Raw genomic sequence first — 16,756 nt, forward strand, 5'->3', positions numbered from 1 at the left:
TTGCTTACCTAAAAAAATGCCATACCTAGAGCTCAAAGATAGGTTTAAAGACATGCATTTTGAGGATGGAACACCAAATTTGGCCAAGTATAGGACTAGGAATGGTAGGTGGAGATACGACTTAGAGATTATGACCACCATTATTGAAAAAGTAGAAAGTAGTTTCAAGGAGGGTAAAGACACAGGGAGTCATGCTTGGGACGCATTTATTGAGGAGCCTATGGGAGTTGGTGTAAACAACGATCTAGAAGGGAATGATGTAGCCGTTGAGAATGAGAATGTAGGGATTGAGGCAGAAACCCTAACCTAGTGGCCCATGAGCCTACCATTGAGATTCCTAGTGAGTCGGATGTGGAACCTAAAGGTGATGGTGAGGTGGCAAGTGAGCCTCATCAATATGAAGGCATAGAAGAAGACTCAGATCCAGAGGAAGAATTCGATGATCCTGAAGATCTAGATTTCACTCCACAATTTTCAAGGAAAGAACAGATAGGCAAGATGTCTTAAATATTTGGAGTTGTAATAGTTAGTTAATTCTTTTATGTTTTGGAGAATAAGTAGCAAAACTACAACAGTTTAAAGTTAAAGCAATAGAAGTTTGAGGTGTTCTTTATTCTTTTCAAGGATCTAATAAACCTCTATAGTGTTAACAATAAAAGTTAAAGTATTCTTTCGTTCTGAGAATTCCATAATACTCTAAGTTCTAAATAGCACGCAAGGGATTAATTCTTTTTATTGTTTGCATACTCGATGTGAATTGTGGATCAATTTAATTGCCGCAAAAATAGTAAGTGATTTGAGTGCATAAAGGAAATGAGGGGTAATCTAGACCCTTATGACCAATATGATTCAAAATATTATGCCTTATGTGCGGAATGTGGATATTCTTTATGGATGAGTGATGATGGTTACTCTAATAATGTTGTACTTTCTTGAATAAGTGTTTGTTGATGTGATCTCTATGATCAAATCTTTTCCTTTAGAGAATACATATGAGTTATGTTTCGAACCTAAAGTAGAATATATTAATTTCAGGTCGTGTTATAGAATGGCCAACAATAATGACTTAGTTGTTGCTATTCGCCTCTTGGCGGAAAAGCTGACCTAAGAGAGAACTGAGCGTCCCGATTCTGCTGGGTCATGTTTGAGAGACTAGCCAAAGTTAAGTCACCATACTTTAAGGGGGAAACTGATCTTACCTTTTTAGAGAACTGGGTTAGAGAGTTTGAGAAACTGTTTGGGGCTGTGAACTATCTTGAGAACATTAGAGTGGGTCAAGTTGTACTGTACTTGAAAGATGAAGCTGATTTATGGTTGAGAGAAAATATGGCTAGACTTAGCACTGTCGAGGGATTCAATTGAGATTCGTTTGTTACTGCCCTAAGGAAAAAGCTTTATCCTCTTTTTATAAGAAAACAGAAAGCCCTAGAATTTATAAACCTTAGAATGGGGAGTATGACTATTGCAGAATATTACAGTAAATTTATGATACTATCGAGGTTTGCACCTGAGGTTGTAGCCACGGAGGAACTAAAAGCTCAAAGGTTTGAACAAGGGTTGACTGATGAGATTTAATTGGGATTAGGTGGGGAAACTTTTACATCCTTAGACATAGTGTATGGAAGAGCTACTCATATTTATGGTCTGCAGTCCAGAAGGGACAAGAAAACTGTGGTAATTGGAGAAAAGAAAAGAGTTTAATGCTGGGGAAAACCAAGGTAATTTCAAGAGAAACATGAATGAGAATAGGAATGGGAATGGAAATGGAAATGAAAATGAAAATTTTCGAGGAAAAAAACAATCAGGAGCACAACAATAGAAACCAATCTGAGAAAGCGTACCACTGCAAGAGGTGCAATAATAACCACCCTGGGAAGGATTGTAAGGGATAATTGGTGAATTGCCACTATTGTCAGAAAAAGGGGCATAGAGAGTATGAGTGCTTCACCAAGCAGAAAAAGGAACAAAATGGTAATGGAGGTGGAAATCAAGTGAGGTTTAACCAGTTTGGAAGTCAAGATTCAAAGCCTGGAGGGGCACAAAACAATCAAGGAAACTATAATAAGCCTGCAAATGATAACAACAACCAGAATAAGGCTCCAGGAAAACTGTACATGATGAGTCAGAATGAGGGTGAACGATCTGCCGATATAGATTCTGGTACTTTTCTATTAACTCCGTGCTAGTTAAAGCATTAATTAATTCGTTGGCAACTCATTTTTTGTTTCGTCATCCGTTGTTAAGAGTCTGAATTTAGTAGATTTTGAGGTGATTGATTTACCTGTTAGTGTACCTACTGGTGTAACCATAAGGTGTACCGAGTTGCTAAAGAACTTTCCTTGGAAGATAAAAGACTGTGTTTTCCTTCTAATTTGATAGAGTTTAATCTGGGAAACCTAGATGTAATTCCTGGGATGGACTGGCTAAGTTTGTGCAAGGCTAAGGTAGACTGTGAAATTCAAAAAGTAAGTTAAAGGAACCATATTGGAAGGTTGACCTCATGTGGACGTTTTGAGAAGTCCAAGAACCTTTAGTTATTTCTGTAATGCAAGTGAGGAAATTGATGAATAGGGAGTGTGAACGATTTCTCTGTAGTGTGTTAGAGGTGGGTAAAGAAGTTGGAGTGAAAATCGAGGATGTTTGCCATTGTGAGTGGATTCATTGATGTGTTTCCGAGTGAAATTGCAAGTATGTTACCTGTTAGAGCCTTTGAGTTCACTATAGACTAAGTTCCTGGAACCCACCTATATCTAAAGCGTCGTATAGCATGACACCTCCTGAAATGAGTGAATTAAGACACAGTTGCAAGAGTTGGTTCGTTAAGGGGTATATTAGGCCTAGTGCATCACCATGGGTAGCTCCTGTGTTGCATATTAAGGAGAAAGATAAGAGTATGGAATTGTGCATCGATTTTAGAGAAATAAACAATGTCACCATCAAGAACAAGTATCCCTTTCCTAGGAGAGATGACATATTGGATCAATTGAATTGGGCGAGTGTGTTCTCGAAGACTGAATTGTGTTTGAAGTACCGCCAATTGAGGATAGATGATAAGGGCCTAAGACCTCATTAGGACTCGTTATTGTCATTAAGGGTTTAGAGTAACGTCTTTTGGGTAAACCAATGCACCTGCCATAATTATGGATTTGATGAATAAGATTTTCCACGAATTCCGAATTAAGTTTGTTATTATGTTATTGATGATATCCTGATTTATTCAAGGAATGAAAAAGAGCATGACAAACACTTGAGGATTACTTGGAGACGCTTAGAAAGAATCTAGTTTTATTAAATGAAGTATACAAATCTTGAAGTCATATGTGTATAAGTGACACCGACGGAAAAGTGAAGGACTAAATTGATTGAAACTACGTTACGTAAAGGAATAAATTTAAGAGAAGATTTGAGTGGTCCAGGATCGTTTGAAATCATTTGTTGTCTTGAAAAGATGGGAATGTATGAATTGGTGAAAGTGCTAAGAGTTAAGCCCAAGAGTTATACATCCATGAAAGGCGGAATGAGGTTCACTAGAAAGGGAAAGCTGAGTAGAAGGAGTTTCTGTAGATCCTACTAAGAATCAAGCTGTGAGTGAGTGAGTGACCTACTCCAAAGGAACGTGTCTGATATCTGAAATTTCCTAGGCCTAGCTGACTATTATAGGGGGTTTGTGAAAGACTTTTCAAACAAAGAAAAACCAATGACCAACTTGATGAAAAAGGAATCGAATTTCGAGTGGAGTGAGAAATGTGAGAAAGCTTTCCAGATTTTAAAGGAATGTTTGACCTCCGCACCTGTTGCCGTGTCAATTGAAACCTTATGAGGCTAATTACCCTACGAATGACCTAGAGCTAGCTGCTATTGTCTTACCTATGAATATTTGGAGATATTACCTTTATAGGGAAACATGTAAGATCCTTATCGGCCATAAAAGTTTGAAATTTTAGCAAAAGGGTCCAGTTGAATCTTGGAGACAACATTGAAAATGATACTGCTTTCCACCCTGCAACCGATGGTCAGCCTGAGAGCACTAACCAAACCATGGGAGATATGTTGAGAGCATGTACTATTGACCTTAAAGAGAAGTTGGGAGATCATTTAGATTTGATTGAAATTTCGTGCATCAATAGTTACCATGCGAGCATTGCGATGTCACATGTTGAGGCGTTGTGTGGAAAAGTGTAGAAGTCCATTTGCTGGAATAATTTGAGTGAAAAGATTGTATTGGGGATAGAATTCGTTGAAAGAGAAATATCCAAAGTTATTCCCTGAGATGAGTTATGAGGGCGTACCTCGTTTTTTTTAAGAGGGGTAGAATGCGATAGAAATTCGCGCTTTTACCTATTTTTATAGCAATTTTATGCATTTTATGCTCATTTTTTTTAGCAACTTATACATGTTGGTGCAAAGTAGATAGATTCTCCACATAAGAAAAATGTGTTCATGAGTAACACAAGCAACTTTAAGCTGGAAAAATGTGCACATTAGGAACACAAGTACTCTTCCAGTAAGAATAATTTGAAAACTTTTGAAAAATGTGTGAATTTTCGTGTCGAGTTTCGGGATGAAAGTTCTTTTAAGAGGGGTAGATTGTAATCCCCCGTAATTTTATAAATTTTATTAATATAGTTTAACGTATAGTTAATTATATTTAAATAGAATTTACGAATTTTAGAAATAAATATATAATTAACGTATATTTATTTTATTATATTTGAAATATTTTAACGATTTATGCAATCTAAAATAATTTTAGAATTCTATGTCGAAAAGAATTTTGATTATGAAAACACAACTGAATTTAGAAAACAATCCTAACCCATTTGGGATTCAATCAGACTCAATTCTAATCCTAGCCCAAGTTGACAAAGCCCAAAACAAGTAAACCCATAATTCCCTACCCATATTCTAATTCCACGCAAAACACCAAAACTCTCTCCTTCACTTCATGTGAAAACAACATAGCAAAACCCTCAACCTTGCTTCGACATCCACGTGAACTCTCAAGAATCTCCTACGCCGCCGTCCAGCCATCCACGCCGGACCACCGTTGCTGCAGCCCTCGCCACCACCCTACACCGTCGGTAATTCGCCCTCCTTCCTCCTCTTATGTTTCGTTTTCCTTTCTCTCCCGCGTTCTTCATTGCTCTCCTCTTTAATGTGTTCTTTCTGTGTTGTGGCAGCCACTATCCCTGCCTGCCGCCGACCTTGTAGCGCAGCGCCGCCCAGCCGCGCGGCCAACCTCCTTCCTTCCTCTTCCAACACACGCAAACAATCCTCCCTTCTTTGCTTGCTTCACCATCATCGCAACCAACACCGCCGGTCATAGCAGTCGTCGCCGTTGCTTCCCTCTACCGCCTAGTTTCATCCGCCGCCCCACTTCCTCGCTGTCGCCGCCCCTGTCGTCGGCCAGCACACTCTCTCTCCCTCACTTTGGTTATTTCTTAAACCCTAAGTAATTAAATGCTTTAATTATACTTTATCAATTTAATTTATATTTTAATTGAATAAATTTATGATTTTATGATTTAGTTACGAATTTCAGATTTTAATATTTGCTTAATTAATAATTTAATTTTCAGATTATGTAATTGAATTGAAATAAGGATTTTAATTATTAAAGTATGGATTTTTAAGGTTTTAATGATTTTAAATCATGGTAGGATGTTTATGAATTATTAAAGTTATGATTTTTATGATTTTAACCATGTTGAATATAGTTTGGAGTAGTTTTAAATCACCTTATATTGCTGGAAATTTGCAAAGGGCATGTTAAATTGGAGTTCATGATAAATTGTGATTATTAGTGAAGAAATCACTATGCTAGGAGGTTTAGTAGTTAAGTTTTGATGTTGGGAAATGTTCTAAATAGGTTTAGGACGTATTTAGAATGCTTGATTATGCTTGTGAAGTATTAGAAGTTGATTTGGAATCTTTATTGGTTGTTTTAGGCGGAGAATTCTCTCTAGGCGACTTTTGAAATTGTTAAAGTGGCCTATTAGTTTGTTTACACAAGGTACGTACATACCTGTGTGCTTGGAATGTGTGTTATCTGTTGAAACCAAGTTGAAATTTGTTGATGAGCTTGATTGTGTTGGAATTTCATGTTTAATATTGTTGGATGGATATGTTGAACATATATATTTCGTTATGAGGATTATAACATGTTAGTAGATGATTGATGCAAACTTGTTTGATTGGGAACACTAGATTATTTTATATATATTGATTCAGATCGATTGATTGTTGTTCCCTTTTAGCTTTTCACTACTTTATGAGGCCCGAGAACCTTGTTTAGTAAGTTGAAACCTTATACCTGAAGGAAATAATGCCCTTGGTCCAAGTATGCATTCTATGTTAAGTCTAATAAATGCGGTTCAGTATTAATTAACAAGTTAATAATTCAGTGAGATCAAGTGAGCTGAATGCCTAGCTAGAGGCCGCTTCAGTTCAAGTGGAATTAATGATATTAATCCACAGCTTACTCTTGACTGAACCCGTAGGGTCACACAAATAGTACGTAAACGGATCAAGTATTTAATGGCATTAAATACTCTATCTATGGATATTCGGAATCGACGGATCTTGTTTTCAGTGGGAGCTGAGATCGTCACAGGCAAGAAATGAATACTCCGGAAACGATGATATTACCGGAAACGGAAATATAGATCGTATCGGAAATATGAATATTATCCAAGTCGTAGATGTTGCCGGAAACGGAAACATGGTACGTATCGGAAAATATTATCAGAAATGGAAATATTACCAGAATCGGAAATATTGCCGGAAACGGAAATATTGTCAGAATCGGAAATATTATCGGAATCGGAAAATAATTCCGGAAACGGAAATATTAAATATTTGTTCGAAACGGAAATTAATTCCGGAATCGGAAATGTTAAATATTGTTCGTATCGGAAATGAATTCCGGAATCGGAAATTTAATCGGAAGCGTATCGTACGAATAAGCATCGGACGAGGCCTGCCGGACGAGGGCCCAGCACGAAGCCAGGCCATCGCCCAGCAAGCCAAGCGCGCCGCACAAACAGCCACGCCAGGCCCAGCGCAAGGCCAGGCCCAGCAGGCCGTGGCAGCGCGCACAGCGCGCGCAGCGCGCGCGGGAGCTGCGTGGGCTTGCAGCTCGCGCAGGCCTCGCTGCGTGGGCTGCTGCTCGTGCGCACGCATGGGCGGCCCATCGTGGCTGCCGTGTGTGCGTGTGTAAGTGTTTGTGTTCGTGCACGTTTCCTAAAACGTGCAGAGTTCGGTTAATGATTAAATTCCTAATTCTATTTGATAAATTAATTAAATTAGAGTTCTTGTAGGATTCTAGGTTTAATTAATTTGTATCTGAATAGGATTTCAATTCCTTTTCCATACCCCTATAAATATGTGGCCTGGGTTCACAATTTATAACGAGTTTTCAAAGTATTCAAAGTGAGTTTTTGAGAGAAAAATTCAGCCACACATCTTGCTCAAAAGTGCCGAAAATTCTAGTACCTTAAGGGCGATTCTAGTTGGTCAATCTTAAGGCGGATCCGGACGTACTGTGGACTATCTACGGAGGGACGACACTTGGAGTCCTAAAGACTTGTTCTTGCTCGGTTCGGGCGCAGCTAGGGAGGGCACGCAACAAAGAGTATGCATCTAAATTATGCTATATGATTATGTGTAAATAATATGTATTCCTGGCTAAATGGTTGTTTCCGCATGATTTATGAATTGTCATATGTATCATAACCTAACAGTGGTATCACGAGCCCCTTATTATTTTCATAATCTAAATTGCATGAACATGGTTAAATATTACAAATTTGCAAGAATTAAAAGGGGTGATTAATTTTCGTAATTGTTAATTAATTGCAAATTGCGTTTATTTAATTATACGTACGCAGTTTTTCGGCAGTTTCTTCGTTACTCATCCAAATCGAGTGATTTTTGTGTCAATTCCGCATGTAAAAGGCATTCTAAAATTTTGACAAAAATAATATTTTTCTGCCGAACCCAGAATTCTCAAATTCGAAGCCTAACTATGACTTTTCGAAGGTTTTAGTTTTTCGAATGCAAAATTTCGTAAATTTAAGATGTTAAATTAAATATTTGCGATTCTTGTTGATAAATCTTGAATTTTTGATTGACCTACTGCATATGTTTAACAAGTTTGAATGCCTAGTCTTGTTAATTATGCAATCTAATTTGTAATTATGATTAATTTGTTGAAAATTAGAATAATTTAGAATTAATTTGATTTTCATAATTAATTGTAATTTAATTAGAAACCTATGATTAAAAACCACCATAAAAAATTGTAAATTTATGATAAATTTTAAATTTTTATGACCTAGGCTTGAATCCATAACAATCGGAAATCAATTGAATAATAAATTTTCGATTTTTCGCCCTAAAATTATGAAATTAATAATATTTATTAAATTTGTCATTAATTTTATAAATTTTAAATTTTTTTTATGCGATTCGTTCATATAACTTGCACGTACAAAGCAATGGACGCTTCGTGTTACCCTTAAGGGGTGTTGTATAATGCGGGCATGCGACGACGAGCAAGGGAGCTCGTCGCCCGTGCGGCACGAATGCAATGAGCAAGGGCGTAGTGCACGAGCACAAGGCAGCAGCCCTGCCTTGTGTCGTGGGCCACGAGCAATGGACGAATGGGCATGGGCGAAGGGCGAGCCAAGGCAGTCGCGTGTGGGCAGCAAGCGAGCTGCGCCACAACGCGCACTGCCTCGCGCAAGAGCGCGCAGCCTCGCGCGCAGCGAACGCAAGCTCGCGTGCCACGAGCGCTGCGCCCAGCGTTGCTCGCGCGCACAGCGAGCGATGTCGCGCGCCCAGCGAGCGATGTCGCGCGCCCAGCGAGCGATGTCGCGCGCCCAGCGAGCGATGTCGCGCGCCCAACAGGCGATGTCGCGCGCCCAGCGAGCGATGTCGCGCGCCCAGCGAGCGATGTCGCGCGCCCAGCGAGCGATGTCGCGCGCCCAGCGAGCGATGTCGCGCGCCCAGCGAGCGATGTCGCGCGCCCAGCGAGCGATGTCGCGCGCCCAGCGAGCGATGTCGCGCGCCTAGCGAGCGATGGCTCGCGTGCGACGAGCGCTGGCGCGCGCACAGCAAGCACCACAGCGTGCGATGGCTTGCGAAGGAGATGCAGCAGCTATGCGACGAGCGCATGGGCTGCGCGCACATGGCCAGCGATGGCTGTGTGCGTGCGGCCCATGGGCGTGCAATGCGTAGGGTGTTTGCGTTACGATTAGATCGTTTTGAATGTTTAATTTGAAAATTTCAGTTCACGTAATTTTAATTAATTTTAAAATTAATAATTTAAATTATTTTCTTGGATTTTAATTTTGAATATTGTAATTATAATAAATGTTATTTATTCTAATTATTTTACTAAAATTAAAATCATGAATTAATTTAAATAAACGACTGAAATTAAATTAAACTTTTTGGATTCAATTATAAATTTATATGAGCTTTAAATTTTAATTAAATTTGTATGTTTCCGGTTAGACTAGAAATACATTTTTATGTTTAAAATTAGTATAGCATATGAATTTATTGGTTTAAGTGGGAGCGCCTTTTAGTCATAAACTCTTGATTAGGTCTACAAATCCTTAAGGTTAAAACAACTTGATTAGAATTAATAAGGACTGAATAATTGGTAGATTATTGGTGCCCTTGATTAATTGCTGCAAATGTTTACGTGATGCATAATGTGTTTTACTAACCAGCTATGTGGGCCATTCATGATAATGAATGGGTGAATGGTATATATTGTATATGTACTGTTTTGCAGGTTATAAAGTGACTAGTATGGCCCAAATAGGATAGAAAATATGGTCTGCGTACCATTAATTTGAATGTAATTGGTCTGAAGTACCAAAGTTATTTTTCAATTCAAATATGGTCTGCGTACCATCAAATAGTTGTAATTAGTTATAGCTTATCCTATTTGAAGAAAATGGTGCCTCCCACGGAGATTTTCAAGACGGACTTTGAAGTCAAAGCTTCAAGATGAAGTCGGGCCATACTAGATCACAAATATCTTATGCATGTTTTAAGTTATTTATTGCTTTTAAATATGTCTTAAAATGCATGAGATCAAAAGCTTGATTATGTTGCATGATTAAGGATTTTAGTTCACTTAAAATCTAACCAACATAGTAAGAGCCTTAAGTTCCAAACTTAAAAATTGAGTTAAAAGGTGCCATGCCAAAATATACACTTGCTTGGATATCCTTTACATCAATCTAGTAATAGTTTTCGCTCAGCGAGGTGTTACTTATTGGTCCTAAAGGGGCAAGGTACACAAATAATTGTGAGTACATGTTAGTTTTGGTGAAACTCAACGATATAAGTAAGGAGTCCTTTTATGTCGTGGCAAAATCGATAGGTTTACCTAATAAGTTCTTAGACGTACCTATCAACCAAGAATAGTTTCTAGACTATTAGCAAAAGGCTTTTGCTTACCTAAGATGTTCTAGGATTAAGTCGACAAACTGTGCTTAGTTCTTCAATGATTTTAGGATCTTGGAATCATTTTATTCACACCTGCCGGAACACATAATTTGAATAAAATGCTTAATAAACATTGAATTATGCATGTATGCTAGAATTTAAGTTTATTAAGAGAAACTGTGAATGGTTATTTATTTGTTTATTCTTTTCAATTGTAGTTTTTAATATGGCAAACAACAATTCATTCAACATTCGATCAATTCTCGAAAAGGAGAAGTTGAACGGGAAAAACTTCCTTGACTGGCAAAGGAACTTGCAAATAGTTCTTATGCAGGAAGAAAAGGAGTATGTCCTAGATGAGGCGATGCCCGAAGCTGCAGGCGACGGGGTCACTCAGGCAGCCCTCAATCGTTGGATTGATGCCAACAAGGATGTGAAATGTCTAATGCTCGCCACCATGAGTGCGGATCTGCAGAAAACGTTCATCAACTCAGATGCTTTCACAATCATCAGTGAGTTGAAGAACATGTTCCAAGATCTGGCTCGAGTCGAAAGATTCGAGACTCATAGGCAAATTCTTGAGACCAAACTTAAGAAAGGCGAGCCCGTAAGTCGACATGTTCTCAAAATGATTGGACTCATTGAGAATATGAGTCGGCTGGATCAGCAATTTTCTCAGGAAATGGCTATAGACACCATCCTCCATTCTCTTCATAGCGGGTATGATCAGTTCAAACTGAACTACAGTATGAATAGTCTGGACAAAACGCTCACTGAGCTTCACGGTATGCTGAAGACCGCTGAAAAGACGCTCAAAAGTGATAAGCAGGATGTGCTTATGGTGCGTGGGGGCAAGTTCAAGAAATCTGGAAAGAAGAGGAATGCTAAGAAAGGTGGCAACAAGGCCAGCCCAACTAAGCAAACTGGCGCCAAATCTGTAAAGAGGAAGGTCAGTCAACCCACTTCTGAATCCGAATGCTTCTACTGCAAGAAGAAAGGGCATTGGAAGAGAGATTTCTTGAAGCTAAAGGAAGATCAGAAGAACGGAACAGTCTTTCCATCTTCAGGTATTTTCGTTATAGACTGTATACTTGCTAATTCAACTTCTTGGGTATTAGATACAGGTTGTGGCTCACACTTATGTTCCAATCCACAGGGACTAAGAAGAAGTAGAAAGTTAAGCAAGGGTGAAGTCGACCTACGAGTGGGAAATGGAGCACGGATTGCTGCATTAGCTGTAGGAACTTACTATTTGTCGTTGCCCTCCGGGCTAGTTTTGGAACTGGAAGAATGTTTCCATGTTCCAAGTCTTACTAAAAACATCATTTCAGTTTCTTGCTTAGATGCTAAGGGATTTTCCTTTTTAATAAAAGACAATAGTTGTTCGTTTTATTTTAAAGAGATGTTTTATGGATCTGCTAGATTAGTCAATGGACTTTATTTATTAGATCACGACAAACAAGTATATAACATAAATACCAAAAAAAGGCCAAAAAGAATGATTCAGATCTCACCTATCTGTGGCATTGTCGATTAGGCCATATAAACTTGAAACGCTTAGAAAGTCTTCAAAAGGAAGGAATTCTAGAACCATTTGACTTAGAGGATTATGGTAAATGCGAATCATGTTTACTTGGCAAAATGACAAAGCAACCTTTCTCTAAAGTTGGAGAAAGAGCAAATGAACTATTGGGTTTAATCCATACAGATGTATGTGGACCAATGAGTACAAATGCTAGAGGTGGTTTCAGCTACTTTATCACTTTCACTGATGACTTCAGTAGGTATGGTTATGTCTACCTAATGAAGCATAAGTCTGAATCCTTTGACAAATTCAAGGAATTTCAGAGTGAAGTAGAGAATCAATTAGGCAAAAAGATTAAGGCACTGCGGTCTGATAGAGGCGGTGAATATCTGAGCTATGAATTTGATGACCATCTGAAAGAATGTGGAATTCTATCAGAATTGACTCCTCCTGGAACACCACAATGGAACGGTGTGTCGGAACGGAGGAACAAAACCTTGCTAGACATGGTCAGGTCAATGATGGGTCAGGCCGAACTTCCATTAGAATTTTGGGGACATGCACTAAATACAGATGCACTCACTATAAATAGAGCTCCGTCTAAAGCTGTCGAAAAGACTCCATACGAATTATGGTTTGGAAAGCCTCCAAATGTGTCTTTTCTTAAGATTTGGGGATGTGAAGTATACGTCAAACGATTAATTTCAGACAAACTTCATCCAAAATCTGACAAATGTATCCTTGTGGGCTATCCAAAGGAAACAAAGGGGTATTACTTCTACAATACATCTGAGAACAAAGTATTTGTTGCTCGAGATGGTGTCTTTTTGGAGAAGGATCACATTTCCAAAATGACAAGTGGGAGAAAAGTAGACCTCGAAGAAATTCGAGTCGAACAACAAACTCTAGAGAATGCTCAAGATGACATTCAGGATGAAACTCAGAGATCTTTAGAAGAATCTGGTGAGAATCATGGTCAATCTAGAAATGTTACCCCGCGTAGATCGCAAAGATATAGATCTCAACCGGAAAGGTACTTAGGTATTTTGACGAACGAGAGCTATGACGTTCTATTACTTGAAAGTGATGAACCTGCAACTTACAAACAAGCTATGACGAGCCCTAGCTCCAAGCAATGGCAAGAAGCCATGCAATCTGAATTAGACTCCATGTCTGAAAACCAAGTATGGGATTTGGTCGATTTTCCAGATGGCTACCAAGCCATTGGAAGCAAATGGGTTTTCAAACTGAAAAAGGACAAGGATGGGAAACTTGAAGTTTTCAAAGCTAGATTGGTTGCAAAAGGTTACAGGCAAGTCCACGGTGTGGATTACGATGAAACCTTTTCACCAGTTGCAATGCTAAAGTCTATTCGGATAATGTTAGCAATCGCTGCATATTACGATTACGAAATATGGCAGATGGATGTCAAAACTGCTTTCTTAAACGGCGTTTTAACAGAAACTGTGTTTATGACACAGCCTGAAGGTTTTGAGGATCCAAAGAATGCTAAAAAGGTATGCAAGCTAAAGAAGTCAATCTACGGATTGAAGCAGGCATCCAGGAGCTGGAATATACGTTTTGATGAAGCAGTCAGTAACTTTGGTTTCATCAAGAACGCAGACGAATCTTGTGTATACAAGAAGGTCAGTGGGAGCAAAATTGCTTTCCTAGTATTATATGTCGACGACATATTACTTATCGGAAATGACATTCCTATGTTGAACTCTGTCAAGATTTGGCTTGGGAAATTTTTTTCGATGAAGGATCTAGGAGAAGCACAGTACATATTGGGCATCAAGATTTACAGAGGTAGATCTAAAAGGATGATTGGACTTAGTCAAAGCACTTATATCAATAAGGTGCTTGATAGGTTCAAGATGGCGGACTCCAAGCGAGGCTACCTACCCATGTCTCATGGAATGACTCTAAGCAAGACTCAGTGCCCAAAAACACTTGATGAGCGTAGACGAATGAATGGGATTCTATATGCATCATTGATTGGTTCAATAATGTATGCTATGATATGTACACGCCCGGATGTTGCGTACGCACTCAGTGCTACGAGCAGATACCAGTCAGACCCAGGAGAGGCGCATTGGACTGCTGCCAAGAATATTCTGAAGTACCTGAAAAGGCACAAAGATGACTTCCTGGTCTATGGTGGAGATGATGAATTAATTGTTAAAGGCTATACGGACGCAAGTTTCCAAACCGACAAAGATGATTTCAGATCACAGTCTGGGTTTGTCTTCTGCCTCAACGGAGGAGCAGTAAGCTGGAAAAGTGCTAAGCAAAGCACCATTGCGGATTCTACAACTGAAGCGGAGTACATTGCTGCACATGAAGCAGCAAAGGAAGCTATATGGCTAAGGAAGTTCATAGGTGAACTTGGTGTAGTCCCCTCCATTAAAGGACCAATAGCCCTGTATTGTGATAATAACGGAGCTATTGCACAGGCAAAAGAGCCTAGACACCACCAGAGAGTCAAGCATGTACTTCGTAGATTTCACCTTCTACGAGAGTTCGTTGAAAGAAAAGAAGTCGAGATAAGCAAAATTGGAACTGATGACAACATATCAGATCCATTAACTAAACCTCTGCCGCAGGCGAAGCACAACTCGCACACTGCAGCTATGGGAATCAAGCATATTGGAGAATGGCTTTGATGTCTCTGTTTAATGTTTTAAAGTTTTAGAGTTTAAATCTTTGTAAAACATTATTGGTTAATCATTCACAATAAATGAAAAGAATTCATTTTTCCATTTAATTTGTGGTTTATTAAATGATGAGTCCCTTCAATTTGACGATATATTCAAGATAGACTGTCAGGACCAGTCCTGTGACTAAGAAATGTCTATCAAGTGAACTTGAATGTCAAAGGTTGAAAATGGTCCCTAGTCGGAGTTTTCTATAAAATTGGACGCATAGAAAACGTTAGACGATTAGAATGCAAGATGACTAGTAGTTCTGTTTCTTGAACTATGTGGACATGGCAATGTCATAATCATTTGCATAGATACTTACTTTGGGAAGACTAGTATCGGACAAGACCTATGAAACTTTACTGTAAGAGATGAAAATCTGTCATAAGTAAATTTCATTAAATTATTAGACACTAAATCCTCAATACCTGAGAGATTTGAGATTACTTGTTTGAGAACTGGTTGCTTTGACGTTGACCAACCGTCCCACCGTAAAAGGAGGCTATAAAGGCAACGCTCAGGTAATCACCTATCAAACGAAGTCTAATCTCAAGATCGCAAGATTGGGATTGTCCTCCCATAAATCGGGATGAGATGCTTAAAAGTTGTACAAGGCCACTCGGAGAGCTAGAAACTGTGAAATGCATGGCCGTGCTCGGATGAATCATAGGCTATGATTATCTGTTTATTTGATCAGTTGAACTCTGAAACCGAGAAACACCTCTGGACATAATAAGGATGACAACTCTTACCTTATGTTCAAGAGCAAGCATCGAGCGACAAAGGAATTAGGAAATGCACACTTGTCCCTAAGGACAAGTGGGAGACTGAAGGAAATAATGCCCTTGGTCCAAGTATGCATTCTATGTTAAGTCTAATAAATGCGGTTCAGTATTAATTAACAAGTTAATAATTCAGTGAGATCAAGTGAGCTGAATGCCTAGCTAGAGGCCGCTTCAGTTCAAGTGGAATTAATGATATTAATCCACAGCTTACTCTTGACTGAACCCGTAGGGTCACACAAATAGTACGTAAACGGATCAAGTATTTAATGGCATTAAATACTCTATCTATGGATATTCGGAATCGACGGATCTTGTTTTCAGTGGGAGCTGAGATCGTCACAGGCAAGAAATGAATACTCCGGAAACGATGATATTACCGGAAACGGAAATATAGATCGTATCGGAAATATGAATATTATCCAAGTCGTAGATGTTGCCGGAAACGGAAACATGGTACGTATCGGAAAATATTATCAGAAATGGAAATATTACCAGAATCGGAAATATTGCCGGAAACGGAAATATTGTCAGAATCGGAAATATTATCGGAATCGGAAAATAATTCCGGAAACGGAAATATTAAATATTTGTTCGAAACGGAAATTAATTCCGGAATCGGAAATGTTAAATATTGTTCGTATCGGAAATGAATTCCGGAATCGGAAATTTAATCGGAAGCGTATCGTACGAATAAGCATCGGACGAGGCCTGCCGGACGAGGGCCCAGCACGAAGCCAGGCCATCGCCCAGCAAGCCAAGCGCGCCGCACAAACAGCCACGCCAGGCCCAGCGCAAGGCCAGGCCCAGCAGGCCGTGGCAGCGCGCACAGCGCGCGCAGCGCGCGCGGGAGCTGCGTGGGCTTGCAGCTCGCGCAGGCCTCGCTGCGTGGGCTGCTGCTCGTGCGCACGCATGGGCGGCCCATCGTGGCTGCCGTGTGTGCGTGTGTAAGTGTTTGTGTTCGTGCACGTTTCCTAAAACGTGCAGAGTTCGGTTAATGATTAAATTCCTAATTCTATTTGATAAATTAATTAAATTAGAGTTCTTGTAGGATTCTAGGTTTAATTAATTTGTATCTGAATAGGATTCCAATTCCTTTTCCATACCCCTATAAATATGTGGCCTGGGTTCACAATTTATAACGAGTTTTCAAAGTATTCAAAGTGAGTTTTTGAGAGAAAAATTCAGCCACACATCTTGCTCAAAAGTGCCGAAAATTCTAGTACCTTAAGGGCGATTCTAGTTGGTCAATCTTAAGGCGGATCCGGACGTACTGT

This window comes from Spinacia oleracea, chromosome 5, assembly GCF_020520425.1.
Source record: "Spinacia oleracea cultivar Varoflay chromosome 5, BTI_SOV_V1, whole genome shotgun sequence".
NCBI classification, from domain to species: Eukaryota; Viridiplantae; Streptophyta; class Magnoliopsida; order Caryophyllales; family Amaranthaceae; genus Spinacia; species Spinacia oleracea.